The sequence below is a fragment of the Oryctolagus cuniculus genome, chromosome X (assembly GCF_964237555.1).
Source record: "Oryctolagus cuniculus chromosome X, mOryCun1.1, whole genome shotgun sequence".
Taxonomy (NCBI): Eukaryota; Metazoa; Chordata; class Mammalia; order Lagomorpha; family Leporidae; genus Oryctolagus; species Oryctolagus cuniculus.
The window spans coordinates 83795073-83816831 of record NC_091453.1 but is presented as its reverse complement, the minus strand read 5'-3'; the positions used below and the strand labels follow the sequence as shown (position 1 = coordinate 83816831).

Genomic DNA, 21759 nt, shown 5'->3' with positions numbered 1-21759 from the left:
CTATGGCCTGGGAAAGCAGTGGAACATCCACTTGAGAGACTTGGAAGAAGCTCCTGGCTCCTGGATTCAGATTGGCCCAGCTCCAGTAGCTGCAGCTATTTGGGGAGTGAACCAGCAAATATAAAACCTTTCTCTGTCTCTCCCTTTCTCTGTAACTCTACCTTGCAAATAAATAAATAAAATCTTATAAAAAAAAAGGCTACAGTCCTTTAAACTAAGAAATGGATACTGTCAAGTTAACATCAATAATCAAAATAATTCTAGCCTTGCAGGAAAAATACATTTCCAATGATCTTATTTTTTGTAAAAAACAACTTAAAATTTCCCCCTCTGTAATGTTCTGAAAATATGGGTTAGTAACCCTAGAGTTACTAGGGTTAGATGTCAACGTATTTGATTTCTAATCAATAGTAAAAGACTAAAGCAAACCTAAGTTTTTCTAAACTAATCCAATCCTGCAAACTCCAGCTCTTAGAGTAGTATGTGGTCAGTACAGCCTAACATTCAGTTCACTAAGAAAGATTTTATTTTAAATGGCCCATCAGAAGGGGAAAACAAAATTCACAGATTAGTAGGATGAGGTAGACATGAAAGCTCTGGTATAACATCATGGCCCAGCGGAGCAGCAGTCTGGTATGGTAGTTAGGAGCCAATAATGCCACAGCCAGATGGTCTGGGTTTAATTCTTGGCTCTGTCACTTACTAGATAGGTGATCTAGGATGAATTATTTAACTTCTTTGCCTCAACTGCCACAATGGAGGGAATAACAGTACTATCTACTGGGACTAAGGTGAAACTTTAAATAGTTGATCGCGGGACCGGGAAACTTGAAGATTTTGACCTTCTATGTTATGTTAGATGACCCTGCTATTTGCCCTCAAAGCACACTATAGCACAGCATTCCCCTAATAGGCTGTTAACTCCTTAAAGTTAGAGGTTATGTCTATAATGGCAGTCATAATTCCCGGATCCAGCACAGTACAGGTTCACAGCAGATGCTTATAAATATTTCTTGAATGAACATGGGCTGAAATAACAAGTCATACTTATAGAGAAAGGAAACCAAAGGCGGATTCCCAGGTTAAATCTTTCATTCTAACTAGAAGCCCATGATTCTTCCTCATTTGAGATATGCAGAACCGCTTTCCTCCCTCCCACACATCGAGGGGTTTGTCATTAACCATGAGAAATGCCATGTTCTGACCGAATGTAAACGTAACATGTATTTGGGGTAAGAACCATGACTTCATAAGCAGAGTGAGGAACAGTGTGTTCAGTGTGTCCATACCTATTATTTCATACACTACATTCCAAAGCCTTTATTTAAAAAAGAAGTTCACAGAAACATTTTTTTATTTGACAGATAGACAGTGTGAGAGAGAGAGAGACAGAGGAAGGTCTTCCTTCCATTGGTTCACCCCCCAAATGGCCACCACGGCCAGAGCTACGCCGATCCAAAGCCAGGAGCCAGGTGCTTCCTCCTGATCTCCCATGTGGGTGCAGGGACCCAAGCACTTGGGCCATCCTCCACTACCTTCCTGGGCCACAGCAGAGAGCTGGACTGGAAGAGGAGCAACCGGGACTAGAACCCGGCGCCCATATGGGATGCCGGCGCTGCAGGTGGAGGATTAACAAGTGAGCCACAGCGCCAGCACACAGAAACATTATATGGCTAGTTTATCCCCCTGACAATTATCAGCTGGCCTAACCAGAACCCCTAAGTGCCAATGGTATAGGTGGGGAGAAGAAAAGCAAAATGGGGCCATAAATAAGCAGATACAAGTTGGGGGAAAGTCACAGTCTTTGATAAGGCAGTGACAGGACAATATCAGTGGCTTGTCTATAAGGTGCCACTGGGTGGCACCAGTGGCCCTGGCTAGCCACTACAGATAAGGAACCAGGAACAAGAACCAAACCACCAGGCTAGCTTACAGTTTAGGCTGAAAACCCAGAGGTCTATATTCATTATATTGATGGGCAGATTCAATTCACTAGAGTTCAGATTCTCTGTGTATGCCATCAAAAGGAGGAATCGTCAGAGTGGGTGTGTGGCACAGCAGTTAAGCCAACTGCCTGGGACTCCCAAGAGTGCTTGGATTTGAGTGAGGACAGTCTTCCCTCTCCTTTCAAGCTTCTTGCTAACACAATTTAGAGGCTCTCTGTCTCTGCTTTTCAAATAAAATAAAATAAAATGTTTAAATGGGGATAGATCTTGAGGATGTTGCATTTATCAGAGACAGCTACCAACATTTTTGCCCAGTCAAAGATTCAAGTCAACTCATGTTTCTAAATGCAGACACTCTGCCCGCACCGCGGCTCAATAGGCTAATCCTCCACCTTGCGGCACCGGCACACCGGGTTCTAGTCCCGGTCGGGGCACTGGATTCTGTCCCGGTTGCCCCTCTTCCAGGCCAGCTCTCTGCTGTGGCCAGGGAGTGCAGTGGAGGATGGCCCAAGTGCTTGGGCCCTGCACCCACATGGGAGACCAGGAGAAGCACCTGGCTCCTGCCATCGGGTCAGTGCAGTACGCCAGCCGTGGCGGCCATTGGAGGGTGAACCAACGGCAAAGGAAGACCTTTCTCTCTGTCTCTCTCTCTCTCACTGTCCACTCTGCCTGTCAAAAATAAAAAGTAAAAAAAATAAATGCAGAAACTCTTCAAAATGTGAAAGGGAAAAGGGGTCAAAATAATCTTGAACGGTTTTTCAAAATATTTGGATGAAGCATATACAATTGTCAAGAGTCAAAACTCTGTTATGTATAAAAGTAGTGATGTCCAATGGTTCAATCTAATATAGATATATTTAGAATCACTGGCTTGTTGAGTCATTGTTACTGATGACAGAATGTCATATATCTCTAGTTTTTTGAGAGAAAAAGGTTCAGATCATACACACAGTTGGCCTTTTACTTAGTCACTTGAACCCAGGCACACCAACATACATGATAATTTGGGATCCCAGAACAGAGAAAAAAGAATTTGATAGAAAAACTAGGTAAATTCAAATAAATCCCATAGTTTAGCTATAAGTACACATTGCACCAGTATTATGTAATATAAAACATTGGGGTTTGGAGGAGAGTGGCTGGATACAGATTATACAGACCCTTTAAGCTATCTTTAACAAATTATCTATAAATCTAAAATAATTCTAAAATAAAAAACTTACTTGAAAACAAGAAGCAATGTATTAAGATAACATTTAAAAAATCTAGAAGGAAAACATTTAGTTAAGATATACATATAAGCAAGAATATGTTAAAATAAAACTTCTTTACCATACCTTCTAGCATTTCAACAGAAGTTATAAAGACAGTCACATCACGTGGCCTTTCCTAAATATGAAAGTGATGTCACCCTACTGGGCAGAGTCCCTGAAGCAGGAAACTAATGGTTAAGTCTGTTTTATTTGGTTTTTGTAAACATCACTGCTAAAGACTGCCCTCCATAATAACATGTTGATTGAGAAGGGAAGGCATTAAAAGTGCAGCCAGTGACCATCCTTTTGCTTCATTAGACTCTAGTCTCTCAACTTCTGGGTAGTCACAGGTGTAGTGCATGCATTTGCTCAAAAAATACTCAAGTGAGGGGCAGGTGTTGTGGCATAGAGGTTAAGCCACCACTTGGAATGCCTACATTCCATACTGGAGTGTCTGGTTCGAGGCCTGCTTCTGCTTCCAATCCAGCTTCCTGCTAATGCACCTTGGAGGCACCAGATGATGGCTCAAGTAATTGAATCCCTGCCACCCATGTAGGAGACCTGGATGGAGTCCCTGGCTCCTGCCCTAACCCCAGTTGTTTCAGCATTGCAGGAACCTGGGGAGTGAACCAGCAGATTGACGACCTCTCCCTGTGTGTCTCTCTCTGTCACTCTTCCTTTCAAATAAATAAAAATAAGTAAACAGACAAAAAATACTCAGTGAGAATGTACTATGTACGCTGTGCTCTGCTCTCATGGAACTTATTGTCCAATGGATAATATTTTAAGTGGACAGGAGACTAACACAGAGAGTGAGATATATAATAGGAAAGGAGAGTCATCAATGAGGCAAATCTCAATCCTATAACAACAGCCCAACCAGATGTCTATATAGACTTTTAAAAAAGTTAATAGTAATAACTACCCTCTGGGATTATCTAGTTAGACCTGTTACTGTTTAGGTATCAGCTGCCTTGTCTAAAAGTGAATTAAAAAGAAACACTTCCCTCAAATATTGGTGCAGAAAGCAGCATGCAGAGCTAAAGGATGAAAGTGAGGTTCTAAAAGAACAGAGGAAAGAAAGGAAAATGCAGACAAAAAGGAAACTTAAATGTCTTGACGAATTTTACCTACTAGGGGCAGGCGCTGTGGCGCAGCGGGTTAACGCCCTGGCCTGAAGTGCCTGCATCCCATATGGGCACCGGTTCAAGACCCCGCTGCTCCACTTCCCATCCAGCTCTCTGCTATGACCTGGGAAGGCAGTAGAAGATGGCCCAAGTCCTTGGGCCCCTGCACTCATGTGGGAGACTCAGAGGAGGCTCCTGGCTCCGGATCAGCGCAGCTCCGGCCATTGCAGCCAATTGGAGAGTGACCCAATTGATGGAAGACTGCTCTCTATCTCTGCCTCTCCTCTCTCTGTGTAACTCTGACTTTCAAATAAATAAATAAATCTTTAAAAAAAAAGAATTTTACCTACTGACTAGCTAGCTGATACAAAGAAGAACACCCCTGTCTGGTTATAATACTATTTCAGCAAGCATAAAACTTGAAACTAGTTCCACTGTAGACACACCCAATGCGGTTTCATTACCTATGCCTCAATACAAGGCACTTTTGCACAGTTCCAAATTAAGAAGCATAAGCAGAGATTTAAAGAAAAGTGTCAGAGTACAAAAATCCCCAAATAGAGCAGGAGTCTTTTCTCATCTCAATGAAATACGGTTTGAGGAAGGGGAGTTACGTATCTCACACAAAGGTCAGCCAAGAATGTGTTGCAATTTCAAGTGTTGACACTTTCTCCTAGTTCATACTACCCATGTATCCCTAATGCATTTAGCTTCTGCTGCATCTACAATGGAATATGCCTTTAAGATCTCTTTTCAGCTGTGTTTATTTAATCTAAAACATATCTTCTTTAAACTGGTAGCAATCCACTCTTCCTTAAAGCATCTGCAAACAATGTCAACAGCAGTAAAAGATAAAAGGTAGTTTGCTTTTTCATATATATGGAGCAACCTACTGCTTACTCTTCTTCAAAAGCAAAACTAATGTCAACACAGAGGATAGTTTCGAAATATTCTTTCTTACCACATATCTTGACCTCTGATAGTTATGTGACAGTGTTTTATAGGCCAGACTGTTAGAAAAAAATAGGAAAGGTAGTTATCAAAAAGCTTTCCATACCCCTATCTTACGGTTTCCAGGGCTGCTATGCCTGAAAGTAGAAAAGAACGACTCAGATTCAGGATGGAATGCCAAGCCCAGGCAACATCCTGATCTTTCAGAAGCAAGGAACCAGTGCCAGTAAAAGCAAGGAAAAATGGTCTGTCAATAGCAGGACATAGCTCCAGAGCTGGCCAAGGTCCAAGCTGCATATACATTCCCAAAGTTTAGAGGATTAGTCCACAGAACAATTTTACGCAACCCAACTAGGTAACTTTGAATATCACTGATTTTCTTTAACTTAAGAGGCAGAGGTCACAAGTCGACCTAATAACTAATTTTCTGTCCTTAAAAAATTCCTAGTCACTCCTCCCAATGCAAAATAAACATTCTCCCCTGATTTCATGACAAAATGTTATGATCGCGGAAAAAGACCAAAGAAAATTACCTTTACTGCTACCTTTGCTGAGAATAATGAAAAAATCAGAGAAATCACTCTAGTTTGAAAACTACTTTTGGGGGATGAGACACCTGCAACTCACATGGGCATGCCTAGGTTGGAGTCCCACCCAGCTCCATTTCTAATTCCTTCCTGTAATGTGCACCCTGGAAGACAGCAGGTAATTGCTCAAGTACTTACACCCCTGCCACCCATGGGGGAGACCAGAAATGAATTCCAGGTTCCTGGCTTTGGCCTGGCACGACCACAGCTGTTGCAGGAATCTGGGGAGTGAACCAGTAGATGGCAGAACTCTGTCTCTATCTCCATGTCCCAAATAAAAAATAAAAACAATACTTTCAACCCAAATCAGCTGCTTCAAAATGAGTTGCTTACATCTCATTAAAGTAACACAAAGTGTTATACAACAATCTTCCCACCTTTGAAAGAGAGTGATACGAGATTTCCTCAATTCTGCAGGTTCTGACTGTAGACTGTAATCAAACTAACACTGCAGGGCTGCTCAGAATTCTACTTGCATTCTAGAACCCCACAGGCCACAGCTTGTTTCTAAAATACATCTCTAAAGTGTAAACCGGATTTGATATTCCTGGTTTTCAAAACTCGAGGTACATTCTGGCTGTAAAACAAATTCACTGCCACTTCCTCTTCATGTCTGATAATGCTCTAGTACAGAACCCACCTCCTCTTTCCTGCCAGCAGGGCCTTAATCATACTTGGAAACAATGTTGCTAAGTATTTTATCTCCATGAAGCTAAACAAAAACAGCGAAAAAGAAAAACCTATGGTCTCTGGGGTTAGCAGTGTTTGGGGGAAAACAGCAGCTGTCTTGAAATCTGTGATCAACAGATCTCCCATCTCCCTGTTAGCATTGCAATCATAGGCCAGTCACGCCACAGAAAACATCGCATGCAACCAAACAACAATGGCAAAATTGCAGTATACACCAGAGGTAAGACAGAGTTTGGGGAGCTATTCTACCACCAGGGTGCTCTCCTCCCAAGCACTGGGCCTTGGTAGTGCATTTATGCCTACAGCAGCTTAAGGGTGATCCCTGCTGAGCTAGGGTTCCAGCCAGCCTGGGAGGGCTGGTGCAAGTTCCTTTTAAACTAACACTATTTGTCCTTCTGTGACTATGAATCACTGGTCATTGAGTTCTACCCAATCCAAGCCTGAACATAGTGCAAACACATGGCTGAGCGGCAACTGATGTGGGGAAAATCCATTTCAGAACAGGAATATAAAAGAAGGTGGGGGATTCACCATGAAGGTTTTCATTTTGGGGCTGTCTCTTGTAGAATAGTCTTCAAGGGATAAAATCTGTAATAAAGTACTATCGCTCCCCACCCCCATTAGGGGATATATTCCAACACATTCCATGCACAGAGGCCTGAAACCTCAGATAATGCCAAACCCTACATACCATACATTCTTCTACACATACATACCTATGGCAGATTAATTCATGAATCAGGCACAGTACAAGATTCTTAACAAGTAACCATAAAATATAACAGTTATATTGTAATAAAAGTTGTGTAAAAGCTTATGAAATGCTTTTTTCTTGGCATTTTCCATTTAATAGTTTTAGACCGTGGTTGACTGCAAGCCATGGAAAATGAAACCACATATAAGGGGGAACTACTGAATGCTTTGGGGGAATATTCGTAAGGAAAGCGACTCTCCTATATTTTAATATTTAATCTCTTGATATAGTCCAGTGCTACATAATCAGGTCCTGGCCAGTGACTGACTATACATAGAGAGTGGTCCTGTAATATCCTGTTTTTCAGTAACACTGCAGCCATCTTAGTTTGTTTAAGTACACTCTATGATGCCTCTACTATGCAGTTCTCAGAATGTATCCATGCCATTAAGTGACACATACGTACATAAATTTTTAAAAAAAAACTGCTTCCACATAAAAACCCTGGCTTTTATATTTGACACTGAAAACAAAATCTAAGGAGTAAAAAAAATTTCTGTGGGGAATTTTGAGTTATATGACAAACTCAGGAGGTCAGTCATTTTGCTTAAAAATGTGTAACATGCAACTGTATTTGAATGAATATGCTAATACTGGCCATTTCTTTTTATCTGAGGAAATAAACACTACATAGCTTCCCATCTGTAGGTTGCTATAATTCACCAACAGTGTGCCTGAGCCCTGCCTTTTCTGGTTTCCAGGTTACAGAAAGAACTTGCTTCACAGAAATTCTAATCTATGCCTGTAAGAAACTGGGCACAGAAGAAACTCTAGTGAGTCTCAGAATCTCTTGGATCTTCTTTTGGTTCCTGACACTATCCACGTCACAAACATTGCACCCAAGACTTGAAACTCTCCTAGACTGACCTTGCTATTGACCTGTGCCGACATCTGTTATGTTTCTACTGTTCCAGGTGGAGAAATATTCCTGGCTTGCTTTGCTCTGCTGTGTCTGAAACATCGGACAATTACTATGGCTACTTCTGCCCATTTCTACTATTCAGTAAAGGTTTCTCAACTACTCTTTTAAGGTTCTTCTCAACTTCATTATCTTTAGTGATCATGTGGATCATAGCATCTTTGGGATTCATGCCATGCAATGTTAGCGCTAGTTCTTACTTCTCAAAGCCATGAATGCATTTTAAGTTCATTCGCCATGTTCCTGCTCCCCGTCTGAGGGATGTTTTCCATTTCCAGTTCATGTGAGAAGTAGAAATGACTACTCTCCTCTGAGCACCACCTCAGCAGCAGCATCTCTGCCCATTTCTCCAGGTTTGCTTTGATGTTCAGTTGCTCAGGGGTTCCCAGAGAGTGGTCAATCCCAACCCTATCATTACTTTTTCGTGCTGTGAAAACACTTCATGCACGCATTAAAGGTAATAAACAGAATGCCTAAGAGAAAACAGAGATTACACCATGCTTCCCACTGCACTCACCTCATTACAACCAGGAGAATCCACACATTTCTAACAACCTAACAGTATCATCTCACATGCCTCTTTCATTGATCAAGTGAGAAATGAACTTTGACCCTGCCTCACCTCTGAGATCTGCCAACTTCACAGCAACTTTGAGAGAAAAACCTTCATGCTGTGAAATCAACTCCAAAAGGACCAAGAGGCAGATAGCCTTGGAGAATAAGGGCTGTTTCAATTACAATAACAAAAACGTGAGTAGCTATGCTGTGCCTTCATATTTATGCCATTACCTACAATGTGGAATCTCCCTTCCTAAAATGTGCCATTGAATTTGTGGGAAACAATCAAAACAAAGTCTTCAGCATAAAGTAAGGTATTTTTATCCCTCAGTCCCACAACCACAAATCCAGAGACTGTAATGGCTCTTCCCTGGATTTGTTTAACAAATGCTTCTAGATGGGGGCCGGCGCCATGGCTCACTTGGTTAATCCTCCACCTGCAGCGCCGGCATCCCATAAGGGTGCTGGGTTCTAGTCCCGGTTGCTCCTCTTCCAGCCCAGCTCTCTGCTGTGGCCCAGGAAGGCAGTGCAGGATGGCCCAAGTGCTTGGGCCCTGCACCCACATGGGAGACCAGGAGGAAGCACCTGGCTCCTGGCTTCGGATCGGCACAGTGCCAGCCGTAGCAGCCATTTGGAGAGTGAACCAATGGAAGGAAGACCTTTCTGTCTCTCACTGTCTATAACTCTACCTGTCAAATAAATAAATAAAAATACTTCTAGATGGTGAGAGAAAGCAGCATCTATACCTACTTGCCTAAATCAAACTTGGTCCTCCAACATAGTTCTCATATTCAATTTTGTTAACCAAGACATCATAAGCAAAGATTCATGTTACTAGAAATGCCAAGGTTATTTTTACCATTGTAAGTTGTAAAAAAAAAAAAAATACAACTATACATACATACATCTTTAACCAAAAACTAATCACAGCAGGTGGCTTTTCTCTGAACAAAAATAACCATTCAGGTTCAGTTTGAAACTCCTCATTGGGGTGGGAGGTGTTTGGCACAGGAGTTAGGATGCTGTTTTGGGGCACCAGCATCTCACAGCACAGTGCCTGGTTTTGAGTCTGGGCTTCCTATGTCAGTTTCCCGCTAATGCATACCCTGGGAGGCAGCAGGTGATGGCTCAAGTACCTGGTTCCCTGACACCCACTTGGGAGACACAGATTGAGATCCCAGCTCCTAGCTTTGGCCTGACTTAGCTCTGGCCAGTGAATGCAAGATCTGTCTCTCTCTCATTGCCTTTCAAAATAAATAAAACCTCCACCAAAATCAACCTCCACAAAACATTCCTAATGACATTTTCATATATATTGCTTACGTATCACCAGTAATTAGAATTTAAATAGTCATGAACTACACCATATTTTGGTCAATGATGGTCCATATACACAATTCATGGTCCCATGAGGTTATAATAGAGTTGAAGAATTCCTACTGCCTAGTGATAAAAGCCCCCTCTTAGCACAATGTCTTTGTGGTAGTGCTAGTGCAAATGGCACTGCACTGTCAGTCACATACAAGTGTAACACATAGAGTTTTGTACACCCGGTGTGTAGCTGGCCATGCCATCCATCTAGGTTTGTATAAAGTACACTTTGTGATGTTCCCACAGTGACAGAATTGTGCCTAAGGATGCATTTTTCAGAGTGCCACCCCACCATTAATCAACACATGACTGTAATGCATTCATAGTTAAAGCCAAAAGAGAACTGACCTGGTTCAATATTAAGAACTTAAAAATTCCTTGGTTATTTACTTTTGGTGACCATAACTTTTTTCAAGATTATACTTTGCGGCCAGCACTGTGGCTCACTAGGCTAATCCTCCACCTGTGGCACCAGCACCCCCGGTTCTAGTCCCGGTTGTGGCACTGGATTCTGTCCTGGTTGCTCCTCTTCCAGTCCAGCTCTCTGCTGTGGACCGGGAGGGCAGTGAAGGATGGCCCAGGTCCTTGGGCCCTGTACCCGCATGGGAGACCAGGAGGAAGCACCTGGCTCCTGGCTTCAGATCGGCACAGCACGCTGGCCGTAGCGGCCATTTGGTGGGTGAACCAACGGAAGGAAGACCTTTTTCTCTGTCTCTCTCTCTCACTGTCTAACTCTGCCTGTAAAAAAAAAAAGTTTATAATTTGTTCAAAACCAGCTATTTCTAACCAAAACACTATATTTACATGGCACAATGTTGTTCTCTTCACACCAGATGCCTTTTTCACTGTTACAGAGTTACCGACCCTGACAGATGAACATAATAATTAGAAATTATAGAATGTAAGTCACAAGACTCCCCTTGTGGTATAGTGGGTGGGTCCGCTGCCTGAAACACCAGCATCCTATATGGGCACGGGTTCCTGTCCCAGCGGCTCCCACTTCTGACCCAGCTCCCTGCTAATGGCCTGCGAAAGCAGCAGAAGATGGCCCAAGTGCTTGGGCCCCTGCACCCATGTGGGAGACCTAGAGGAAGTGCCTGGCTTCTGGCTTTGGTCTGGACCAGCCCTGGCTGTTGCAGCCATTTGAGGAGGGAACCAGCATATGCAAGACCTCTCTCTCTGTCTCTCCTTCTCTAACTCTGCCTTTCAAATAAATATATCTTTTTTTTAAAAAAAAGTCACAAATCAGTGCATACAGTAAGAAGCCATTTATGTACAAAGATTGTATATGTGTAAATGTGCATGCAAGTATCCATATCTACATGCACAAACATGTATGCATATAAGCATAAACATACAGGATTATGGTGCTTTTATTCTTTATATTTCTCTGTTGTAGAAAATTTAGAAAATACCAAAAAGTATTTCAATGATGGAAAAATCATTAAAAAAAGTCCCAGAGTGCTCATTCAGTACAATGTCTTATATTTCTAACACAGTGTTGTTAATGAAAGAATCCTATTATATGTATCCTCCAGTGTGCAAATGTTTCATATTACTAATCTGCATATATACTATCAAAATAGTAATTACAAATTGTAACATACATTGTAGCATTACTTAGGATAAGAAGTAACTGTATCCCTGTACTACCTTCCCCTAACACCACTCCCTTTTCCTCTAGGGATTACTAATCTGGGTGTGTATCAATCAGACTTCTTATTTAGCTTCTGCAATTTATCAATACACATGATAAGAGCTTGTTTGTTTAAAGATAAGTGGAATCATGGTATACAACTGTTCTGTGGCTTCTCCCCTCATACTTCTCACTGTTAGTTTATACATATATAATTCTGTCTGAGGATTTTTAGCTGTAAAGTATTCCATAGTACAACCCCCTACTGGTAGACAGAGTGCTACCAAGTTTCCACCACCATGAACAATTTCACTACAGTGAAATCTTCCTCAGAGTTTTATATACGTGTGCAGATAATTCTGCTAGAATTGTTTTACCAAAAAAACTGCTGGGTCAAGTATATGCACAATTTAAAATGAGGGTTTTGGTATTATTTATCAAAAAGTTGTACAATGTACACTCTCATTAACAGTGGACGAGCATGCTCATTTGCTAAAAATGGATAGTATATTTAGTTTTTGCCAACAGTAAAAATCATTTGCATTTCTCAAGTTACTACAGTGAATTTCAGCATCTTTTAACACATTATTCTTATTTCTTTTCCTGGGAAATGCCAAATCATAGCCCTCTGCCACCTTTTCTAATGGGTACCTTTTTCTTATTGATCTAAAGCAACTGTTTGTATTTATGGATATCATATGGCAGAAGCCATTTTATTAATGTGACTTGAAACAGTTAGTTCATTAAAAAGGTCAGTTCAGGTTAGTAATTCTAAAAAGAGTACATGACAAACATTTCATTTTATCTTCACTCATTTTTATCACCAGCAAATGTACACTCATTCACCAAACTTTTAATGTGGTGCCAAGAGGCCAAGGCCTTTTCCTTTAACTCCAGGTCTACTGATTGTAAATTGAATTGCTAAGGTAAAACTTCCAGAAAAATTTTAAAATATTTACATAGCTAAGTGAATTCAGAACCCTTTTAGATTTTACTTTACACAAATCTTTCATAGTTGTCTTATCAATGCCTAATTAACAGGTTTTTTTAGCAACTTGCTGCCAAACTCTTGCCAAAACACTCGTTTTATTAAAATGAACCTACTATAGCTATAACCCAACTTCAGCATATTTCCTGTGCTCAATGTGTTTCCTTAATATCTACCCATTCACTATACCTGCATTCTCCACACTACCTCCATATATTAGGAAGTAAATCTCAGACTTCATCTAATTTCATCAGTAAAGGTGCAATAACTCTGATTCTCCCCTAGTTATATTTTATCAGGTTATAGAATATTAAACAAATTATGTGCTTAAGAAAACAAGTATAATCAACATATACAGGTTTAGTAATAAAAAAAAATCTGTTCTACTGGTGAGGTTACAAGTGTGCTGAAATAGTGGAGCCCAGTCTACTGATATCAAGTGGCCTTGCGCAGAGTATTCTACAAAGGAAATGAAGACCATCATTTAATATGGTGAGTTAGGTAAGTGGAAGTCAATTAAGGTTACTACTGCATATATGTAAGTGATTTCTGCCCAGTCTGCCATTGCCTTTTTAACTTTGAGATGGTTCCATAGGCTTCCCTGACGTTTTTCTTTTTTAAAAAAATATAGACATATTTTTAAGCACTTATACATCCTTATTTTTGTATATGATAAGAGCTAGAGATTCCTCTCTTTCCAAATACAGAACCCACGGTCCTAACTCAATTTCCAATTCCAACAACATATTATGGCATGTAAAAGAACTAAAATTCGAGCTTCTAACTTATGAAAGAAACAAGCTATGCAAACAAAATAATAAACCAATGGTCTAAGTTCAGTCTGACAGGCTAATACAACTATATATTGAAAGATCACATAAAAGTTTCAGGAGTAAAAATGCTACCATGTCCAGCTCTTTCATTTCCACTCTGGCTCATAACAGATCTCCAAAGTATAACAGGACCACCCGGGCCTCCTTGTGAATCTTCCTAGCTGCCACCCCTCTAAATGTAGTCACATTAAAATAAGCCACATTTAACAACAAAAATCAACCTTCCCAAGTGTCTATGCACTCCATAACAAGGCTGTTAAACTCTAATACCTTGTAAACTTAGGAAAATATAAATTCACTCTTCTAAAGCACAATATCCCATGGAAATAGAGCCCAAAAGTGCAAAAAGTCAAGGCAGACTCTGTTATGTTTCCTACACGACACAGAAAATCACTAACTTAAAAGGCTGCCCTATCTTTGGGGTTTCCGAACTTTTTTGGTAAAGATCCAGAGATGAAATAGTCTTGGTGGCCCATAAGGTCTCTGTTTAAACTCTGACACTCTATTGTGAATGTAGCCAGATAATACATAAATGAATGGACGTGGCTGTGTTCCAAGAAAAGTTTATTTACAAAAACAGATGGTGGGCAGGATTTGGCTACAGGCAATATCTTGCCGGCCCCTGCCTTATACCAGTGTTTAATCTTTTTCAATAGAAATCCACCACCCTAGTTGTACACTTATTTGAGTAAATTTGGTTAAGTACTGGAGAGACAAGTAGTAATTTCAGCACTGCCAAGTAGAAATGAATATTCTCAAAATTAATCACCAATCTTTTCCTATATGTTCTTCTCATAATATGAACATACACATTTTTCAAAATACCAAACTGCAGGGGTGAACATTTGACACAACAATATAAGTTGCCACGTGGGATGCTTGCTTGCATCCTATATCCAAAGTGCCTGGTTCAAGTCCCTGTTACTCTGCTTGTAACTCCACTTTCTGCTAATACACATCCTGGGAGGCAGCAGATGGTGGCTCATGAACTTGAGGCCCTGCAACCCACACGTGAGCCTCAAATTGAGTTACTGGCTCCTGGCTTCAGCCTGGCCCAGCCCTGGCTGTTGTGGACATCTGGAGAGTAAATCTGTTGCTCTGTCTTTCCAATAAAATAAAAATAAATAAAACACTAAAAAAAGACATACTGCATTTTGTAAAAAGTACAAAATTGTATCACCTTGCAGCCAATATTTATTTTAGAAACCAATTATAATGAATGTTAAGTAGTCTTTCTAAAAGAAACATATGGAATCTAGATAGTCAACAATCTTGTTCATTATTCCAATAATCAATAGTGAATAAAGTCTACTAAATACATGGTCATGGCTTGTAATTTCACTGCTTGCAATGCAGACATAGACTTTCAAAGTACATTTAATGAGAACACAAGTTTGTTCTTTGGATTACTTACCAAAATCCTTGATGAAAAACTATACAGTTTTGCCAAAATATTTTTGTTAGAAAGTAAAACAAAAAGAAAAAAAGTTCCTGAACACATTGTGTATCCATTTAATGTTAAAATACAAATTTTATGTTGCATCTGATAGATTTTTGAGGAAGATACTGAATTTTATGGTACAAAGGGATGGCAGCCATTTTAAAACTGTGAGAGCATCTTTGAGTATGTGTTCACACTCTAAACCACCAAACCACTTGCTCACAGAATACATGTGAGCTGCAGGATCATTCAAAGAAAAACTGCTCACACTGCTCATAGAAATCATGGGGGCCAGTGCCGCGGCTCAATAGGCTAATCCTCCACATAGCGGTGCCAGCACACCAGGTTCTAGTCCCGGTCGGGGCACCGGATTCTGTCCCGGTTGCCCCCCTTCCAGGCCAGCTCTCTGCTATGGCCCGGGAGTGCAGTGGAGGATGGCCCAAGTGCTTGGGCCCTGCACCCCATGGGAGACCAGGAGAAGCACCTGGTTCCTGCCTTCGGATCAGCGCGGTGCACCGGCTGCAGCGCGCCAGCTGCAGCAGCCATTGGAGGGTGAACCAACGGCAAAAGGAAGACCTTTCTGTCTCTCTCTCTCACTGTCCACTCTGCCTGTCAAAAAAAAAAAAAAAGAAAAAGAAAGAAAGAAAGAAATCATGGGTAGTGTATTATGAACAGAAAAGAATAAAATTAAATAACAAAAGTATACAAAAACCCTTTGACACCCAAAGGGCAGTCCATAAACAGAAACATTAGGAAAAATTAAACTGGACAATATCCAAATTAAAAGCCTTCCTGTGAAGAGGTTGGAAAGGCAAGCTTCCATCCAGGAAAATGTTTTCAAACCATGTATCCGACAAAGGATTAGTATCTAGAATACATAAAGAACTCTCAAAACTCAAGTTATAAAAGATCCAACTAGAAAATGGAAAAGGACATGAACAGTCATTTCACTTGTAGAGACGACAGAGATGGAAAATAAGCACATGAAAAGATGGGGAAATGCAACAACTGGAAAGCTAAGAGTAAGGGAAAAAAAAATTAGTGACAACACCAAATGCTGGCAAGAATGAGGAAAATTTGTTCCTTGCTTGGAGAAATGTAAAATGACACAGCCACTGTGGAAAACAGGACAGCAGCTCCTTAGAAAACTAAACCTAAGGGGCAGGCGATGTGGCATACCGTGTTAAACCACCACCTGTGATGCTGACAGCCCATATGTGTCCCAGCTGCTCCACTTCTGATCCAGCTCCCTGCTAATGGCCTGGGAGAAGCCATGGAAAATGGCCCAAGTGTTTCTGCCCCTGCCACCCACATGAGAGACCCAGATGAAGCTCCTGGCTCCTGGTTTTGGCCTGGCCCAGTCCTGGCTGTTGCAGGCATCTGGGGAGTGAACCAGTGGGTGGTTCGGTGTCTCCCTCTTAATTCTGACTTTCAAATAAATAAATAAAATATTTTTTAAAAAACTAAACATGAATACCATACAATCCAACAACTGTACTCTTGGGCATTTATCCTAGAAAAATGGAAATAAATGTTCACACAAAAAAACATGTACACAACTGTTCATACAAGCTTTATTCACAATAGACCAAAAATCAAAATAAAACAAAAAAAAACTTGGAATACTAGATAATCGTCAACAAGTGAACGTTTAAACGTGCAAACCACAGAGTATTACTCAGCAATGAAAAGGAACAAACTATTGCTAAAGGATATAGTCCCCGTGCGAATCCCCAGGGATTGAAGCTAAAGAAAAGCCCACTTGAAAGGTTATATTCCACGTAAACAGCCCTCTTGAACTAACAAAATTCTAGATATAGAAAACAGATCAGTGGTTTCCAAGAGTCAGGGAGGAAGGGAGATGGGTGTGACTGTTAAAGTGCAAAGGGACAGATCCTCTGGTAATGGAACTTCTCTGTACCTTGCCTGTAGTGGCGACCACATGAATCCACCCATGATACCGCTGCATAGAACTAAACACATACACACAAATGAGTACATGTGAAACTAGTGAAATCCGTGTAAGGTGCATGGATTGCAAACATGAGTATTTCAATTTCCTGGTTACAGTTATACACAATGTTTCCTACAGTTATACACACAATGTTTCCTACAGTTATACACAATGTTACCATTGGTGGAGATTAGATATGAGGTATTATTTCTTAAAACTGTCACAAAATTCAAAAGTTAAAAGAGAAAGAAAGCCAAAGAGTATAGAAGGTCAGGCAATGGCAGGTGTGGAAAAATAAAAAGCTTTTATTTAGCTAAAGGCTAGGCAACTGAAAGTCAAGGCAGGCAATAAAAGTAATGATCTCCCCTCTGCTACGGAGTCTTAACTTTCCCAGGATTTTGCTCATAGACTTGATTTGGCTATTATTGTTGTTTTTTTCAGTAAAAATAAACTGTCTGTATACCTACCTCTCCATCACCCCCACCACCATCATCATAATCGAACATCATAATCGAACACCATGAACTAACTCACAGGGTAAGAGTTCGGTCAGGGCACCGGATTCTGTCCCGGTTGCCCCCCTTCCAGGCCAGCTCTCTGCTGTGGCCAGGGAGTGCAGTGGAGGATGGCCCAAGTACTTGGGCCCTGCACCCCATGGGAGACCAGGAGAAGTACCTGGCTCCTGCCTTCGGTTCAGCGCAGTGCGCTGGCCGCGGCAGCCATCGGAGGGTAAACCAATGGCAAAGGAAGACCTTTCTCTCTGTCTCTCTCTCTCACTGTCCACTCTGCCTGTCAAAAAAAAAAAAAAAGAGTTGTCCTTTTAATCATCAAATCATGAGGACCTAACATGAAATAAATAACAGATGAAGGAAAAGAATGGCTGGAACAATGAATAAACGAATGAGATATGTGCATATTTTTATAGTTCCTTGCTAATTATAGTCATAAGGCACATTCCCTCACAAATGTCTAAAAGCCTTGAATGTGTAAGAAAAAAAAACTTTGATATACACTTTACTTGCAAGCAGAAGTGAATGATATTAAATAACCAACTTCTGTAAAACATTTCTAACTTGCAGACTTCTTCATATAGTGACCCACTTAATCAGGATGAATTAAGAACTAAGTATATCTAAATTGGAATTAATCTTGTACATCTTTGAGAAAAACATTCTAAACAATCAGTGTAACAAGATTTATGACATAGCCTTAAAGCAAATTGCATTACAAATACACACACACACACACACACACACAGAGTCTAAGAATACATCATTTCTATTGGGGGACTTGTGGATTCCACCAAACCATGAAGACCCTTCACAGATTTTGCATAAAATTAGAGGAAAAGTGACTTGTTCAAGGTTATACCTGCACATCTAGTAAGAGCTGGGATTGATATCTATGATTCTCCAGAGTCTCAACTCTTGTCTCCTTTCACCGAATGGGTAAGAATCTTCTGTCTCCCCTCCTTTCATTCCTACTCAAAATACTCAAACATCGTAATCTGAATCACTTGTATTTTTCATAAAAGGGTTTTTTAAAAAGCACCCTGAATTTATTCAGCCTCTTAATTGCTATAAGTAATAGCTATAGATTTTTAGGGGTTGAATTACTTCTATGAGGACAACAAGGTACCTTATCTGTAAGGTGTGAGGTGTAAGGCACAAAGATCCTGACAGTTTCATGTTTCATCTTCTAGGTTAAATGGCAGAGAGCGAGTTAACTGTTAATTCTAACACGAGTCTTGCGTGTCATGCTTTCAGCAGCTTCAATGGAAAAGATGAGCAATTTTACAATTTAAGGATGAGGCATGCATTAAACCAGTAAAATCTTGATTGGTATGTTCCTTGGCGGTACTGCAATTGGATCTCCACTAGCTGCCGTGTATCACAAACACTGACAAGGCTTTCTTGTTGGGGGCAAAAGAAAAAACTAAAGTGATAAGCAACTAAGGAAAACAGGGCTTTAACCAGGTGAAATCTACACTTACACAGCAACATGTTTATGCTAAGCCTGAATTTAGAGATCCTGGAATCACAACACTAGAAGGAACCTGTTATGTCCTCCTCCAACATCCTTATTTTTGCAGAAGAGGAAATGGAGCCATCGATTAAACCATTAGCCAGTAAGAAGAAACTGCTTACTTTTTCAACAGGATTCATTTCAGTGCATTTTACCCTTATTCTATATCTCACAGTCGTTTCTCAGAGCAATGATTGACTTTTCTTTAAGGTGAAAAGAGCAAACGAAGCAAGTTAATTTCAAGAGGGTGGAAAAAATGCCTTTGAAGGAGGAGATGCTGGAGTGGAGAGGAGAAATGACGTCTTATTTCAAATATGTAACCCCTTGATGGGGTTAGGCAATGAATCATAGTCTCTTAGACTCTTGTATGCCTATAGACATCAGCCACAGTGCTTTCAGGCGCTCAAATGAGAGGAAGAGGAAGTGAATAAATCTAATACTAAATATACAGCAGTACCACTGAAGGCAGGGATGTAGATAGAACGGGAGGGGTGGGGGGTGGGGTGGAGCATGCTTCTGCTAGAATCTAGCTCTTTTCTAATGTACCTAAAGGTATGGATGCTACAAGGATATCGGAAGCCAGTGCATCCATGGGTCGAATTCGCATGGGCAGATGCTTCTAAGGCCAGAAAGACCCCAGCCCTCGGTTACAGGAGCGAGTGGGAGGGGCCAAAATGGAGCTGAGGTCTAGGGGCGCCCTAAAGGTCGTTTGGAGGTCTAGAGAGCACTTGATGTACTGTCCTCGAAAGCCTCGTGGCAAAGCCCAGTACCCCGACTAGGAGGATGACTCTGGTCCTCCGGGTGCCGCGAGCGGGAGGAAGAGACAGGCAAGGGTCTGTAGGACCCACTTCTGCGGGAAAGAAACAGATGCGAGTACAGTGACCCCGGAATCCTCCCGCCCCCAAGGCAAGACGAGCGGGTAGATAGTCCGGCCTCCAAAAGAAAGCGAGCCGATACCAAGAATGGAAATGCCCACCCAACCTTTTCCCTGTTCAGGTGAGGCGCTCTGGCCCCGCTGCAGCTGGGGTCCTGAGGCTGAAAGATAGGGGTGCCGGGGCCGCTAGCCTCCCCAGCCAGAGTTACTCACCGGAGGCGCAGCCCACCGCGTCTTAACAGCCAGCAGGCGCCGGGCACTCGGGAAGCTGGCGGAGAGCAGCCGCGTGCCCGCTAGCGCTGGGGCGAGGAGTGGCGCTCGGCGGAGGCCGGAGAAAAAGCCGCAGCGGCGCGCGCGCACCCGGACAGCCGGCGGAGGCGGGGCGCGGCGCGGCGCGAGCCCGGAAAAGACGGGCCCGGAGGGGCGGGCGGAGCGGGGGCGCGCGGTGGTGTGGCTGCGCCGGCCGAATCGCAGGCAGCAGAAGACTCGGCCCACCCACGCGCCCGCCCCGGCTCGCCGAGGACGTCAGCCTGGGGGGGGGCGGGGCAGAGCGGGCTTGGAGGGGCGAGGGAGGGGCGAGGCGGGGCGGCCGGGCATCTAACGGCTCCCCGCGGCTTGCCGCTGCTGCCGGGCTCGCAGGCAGCCTAGGCGAGTGTTTCCGTAGGTCCTTGCGCTTAATTGCCGAGAGATGCCAAACAGGCTCACGCCCGCACCCGCGCTTGGCTCCCAGGACTCCACCCTAGGATGAAAGTTCCCCTCGGGTCATCTTCCAGCTGCCCTTTAAAGATACTCATCTTTGGACCTCGTTGCTCTTCCTTTGGAGAGAGATCTTAACACGTTTTAACTGAAGGCATCCAGCTCCTGGAAGCCTCCGCTAATGCTTCTCATCCTTTTAGCTTGTCTCTCACTTAAGATTTCCTCTGCCTCCTACTCCAAAGGTAGCACAAGGATGCAGGGGCTTGCACGGTCTGCCTTCCATTTCCACGAGGGTACAATTGGCAAAAGAGCTGTGACATCTTACTGGCCCCGATCGTTGCTTGTAAGCCGCTCCTACATATGCTGTTCCTAAAAAATTTGAGAAATAGCTGCCGAAAATAAAATTCCAACGAACTGGCTCAGGACTTCAGTCCGCAATTGCAAATGAGTTATGACAAACTGCAGAGAACACATCACTAAGAGATAAGTGTCACGTATTCATCCAGTTTCTGATGCATCATGGTGGATTAGCGTTCGACTCATAATGTACATTTTACTTCACCTTGCTGCTTTCCACTTTGCCTTAGGATTGCCAGTTGTGTGTGTCTTCATGTGAGTGCATGCGCGCGTGCGCGCGTATGTGTGTGTGTGTGTGTGTATACATGCATTTCAAAATTTTTTGCAACAAAAAAATTCCGTTTTTCCACAAACTTTTTGAAATACCCTCATGTATGTCTCGTCATGCGGGATTACGGTCTAGAGTAGTTCTTGAACTTCAGTGTATATCAGAATCATCTGGACGCTTGTTAAAATGTGCATACCCACAGCTACAAAGTCTAAATATTGTGACTGAGATAGCAGTGAGACTGAGAAATTTGATTTTTTTTTTACTTTTTATTTTTTGACAGGCAGAGTGGGCAGTGAGAGAGAGAGACAGAAAGGTCTTCCTTTGCTGTTGGTTCACCCTCCAATGGCTGCCGCAGCCGGTGCACCGTGCTGATCCGAAGGCAGGAGCCAGGTACTTATCCTGGTCTCCCATGCTGGTGCAGGGCCCAAGCACCTGGGCCATCCTCCACTGCACTCCCTGGCCACAGCAGAGAGCTGGCCTGGAAGAGGGGCAACTGGGACAGAATCCGGCGCCCCGACTGGGACTAGA

The 21759-nt window shown here is 42.3% G+C and overlaps 1 protein-coding gene across 6 annotated transcripts in view; it reads right to left on the bottom strand.

Moving 5' to 3' along the window:
• Window positions 1-20298, bottom strand: part of ACSL4 (acyl-CoA synthetase long chain family member 4) — a 90449-nt gene extending 70151 nt beyond the window's left edge. For 5 of the 6 annotated variants that reach the window (XM_070066415.1, XM_008272873.4, XM_070066417.1 and 2 more), the window contains exon 1: window positions 20121-20286. The gene's annotated coding sequence lies outside the window, so the exon portion shown is untranslated. Of the gene's footprint in view, window positions 1-20120 lie in introns of all 6 variants that reach the window. The other variant, XM_051827238.2, reaches the window with a different exon arrangement.
• Between the last annotated feature and the right edge of the window lie 1461 nt (window positions 20299-21759).